The sequence below is a fragment of the Octopus bimaculoides genome, chromosome 2, assembly GCF_001194135.2.
Source record: "Octopus bimaculoides isolate UCB-OBI-ISO-001 chromosome 2, ASM119413v2, whole genome shotgun sequence".
Classification (NCBI taxonomy): Eukaryota; Metazoa; Mollusca; class Cephalopoda; order Octopoda; family Octopodidae; genus Octopus; species Octopus bimaculoides.
The window spans coordinates 179,991,910-179,994,409 of NC_068982.1; positions in this window are offsets into that span (position 1 = coordinate 179,991,910).

Below are 2,500 nucleotides of genomic sequence, written 5' to 3' on the forward strand. Positions count from 1 at the left end.
AAAAAAGGAAGTGAAATATAAAATTTTATCACACTGTTTCTGTGAATGAGGACCGACTCTTCTTACAGTGTATACAATACAAGTGAAATAAAACTACAAAATGAGATGAAAGTGGTTATCACTTGACTGTGAGGAAGCGGACAGAACACACACACACACACACACACACACACACACGCACACGCACACATATGCACGCGTGCGCGCACATACACGCACACATGTACGCGCGCGCGCACACAGTATTATTTTAGTAAACAGACGCTATAAGATAAATTGCGATGAGGATATTAAGATGATGACGACGACGGCATTGATGATAGTGACGATGACAATATTTGAGGTTAAAGAGGTTATCATCGTTGGTATGTTTTTTCTTTTTCTGAACTGAGTAAAATAGTGGCGTAGTAGTAGTGGTAGTAGTAGTAGTGGTAGTAGTAGTAGTAGTAGTAGTAGTAGTAGTAGTAGTAGTAATAGTAGTAGTGGTAGTAATAGTAGTAGTAGTAGTAGTAGTAGTAATAGTAGTAGTGGTAGTAGTAGTAGTAATAGTAGTAGTGGTAGTAGTAGTAGTAGTAGTAGTAGTGGTAGTAGTAGTAGTAGTGGTAGTAGGAGCAGCAGCGGCAGTAATAGTGGTAGTAGTGGTAGTAGTAGAGTAGTAATAGTAGTAGTAGTGATAATGGTAGTAGAAGTAGTAGTAGGAGTAGTAGTATTAATAGTAGTAGTAGCAGTAGAGTAGTAATAGTAGTAGTAATAGTAGGAGCAGCAGTAGTAGTAGTAGTAGGGGTAGTAGTAGTAGTAGTAGTAGTAGTAGTAGTTGTTGTAAAGTAGTAATGAGTGTAGTAGTAGTAGTAGTAGTAGTAGTAGTAGTAGTAGTAGTGGTGGTAGTAGTAGTAGGAGGAGGAGTAGTAATAGTAGTAGTAGTAACAGTAGGGGCAGCAGTGGCAGTAGTAGTAAGAGAAGCAGTAGGAATAGTAGTAGGAGTAGCCATAATAGGGGTAGCAGCAGCAGCAGTAGTAATTATTGTAGTAGTAGTAGTAGTAGTCGTAGTAGTAGTAGTAGTAGTAGTAGTAGCAATAGTAGTAGTTATTATTGTGGTAGTGATGTTGGAGTTGGATGTGATACACCCTCCGTGTTTGAGGTGCTGGTTTGTGTTGTGATTGGGAACTTGTGGTGGTTTGAAATGGATGTGATAAGAAACTGCACCATGTTTCGGTATTTTTGCTTGACTGTGTTGCTACTATAGTTGTTTAGCCCTCGGCCAGTCCTGATAGCTCAGACTCTTTTACTCTTTTACTCTTTTACTCTTTTACATGTTTCAGTCATTTGACTGCGGCCGGCCATGCTAGAGCATCGGCTTTTTAGTCGAGCAAATCGACCCCAGGACTTATTCTTTGGAAGCCTAGTACTTATTCTATCGGTCACTTTTGCCGAACCGCTAGTTTACGGGGACGTAAACACACCACCATCGGTTGTCAAGCAATGTTGGGGGGGACAAACACACACACACACACACACACACACACACACACACACACACACACACACACACACACACACACACACACACACACATACATACATATATATACACATATATACGACGGGCTTCTTTCAGTTTCCGTCTACCAAATCCACTCACAAGGCTTTGGTCGGCCCGAGGCTATAGTAGAAGACACTTGCCCAAGGTGCCACGCAGTGGGAACGAACCCGGAACCATGTGGTTGGTAAGCAAGCTACTTACTATACAGCCACTCATGCGCCTATATGTTCGAAAATGTTCGAAAATATTTCCGGTCGTCATATTCCTGTCTTTTATTTCTTTGTGCAGGGAAGCGAAAGCTACACTGTCCAAATTTACCATTTTGTTTTGAAGAAAGAAAAGTTAGATTTTACGCGTGAGTGATTTAGCTGCTATTTCTTGTAGATCTAGAGACTAACCACAAGTTTCCTCATTGGCTTGTTTGATTCTGTCGTTGTCGTTGTTAACTGATGGTTGTTAATTGTGTGTGAAGGCGCGTGGCTTAATGGTTTGTGTATGCGGTTCACCACCATGAATTTGATTCCCGGCGACGCGTTATGTCCTTGAGCAGGACACTTTATTTTTACGTTGCTCCAATTTATTCAGCTGGCAAAATGAATAGTACCAGTATTTCACAGATCCAGCCTTGTCGCATTCTGTGTCACGCTGAATCTCTGAGAACTACGTTAAGGGCACGCATGTCTGTGGAGTGTTCATCCATTTGCACGTTAATTTCAAGAGCAGACTGTTCCGTTGATCGCATCAACTGGAACACTCGTCGTAGTGGTCGACAGAGTGCCCAGCAAAATGTGTGAGATCTGTGGAGAACTCGATTGTATTCTCTGTTCTTCTTTTGTGGAGCGAACTGGAGCCATGATACAACTGGAGCCATGATACAACTGGAGCCATGATACAACTGGAGCCCTGATACAACTAGAATAACCCATGAATGATCTGATAACCCGTTTGTACTCTAGTATA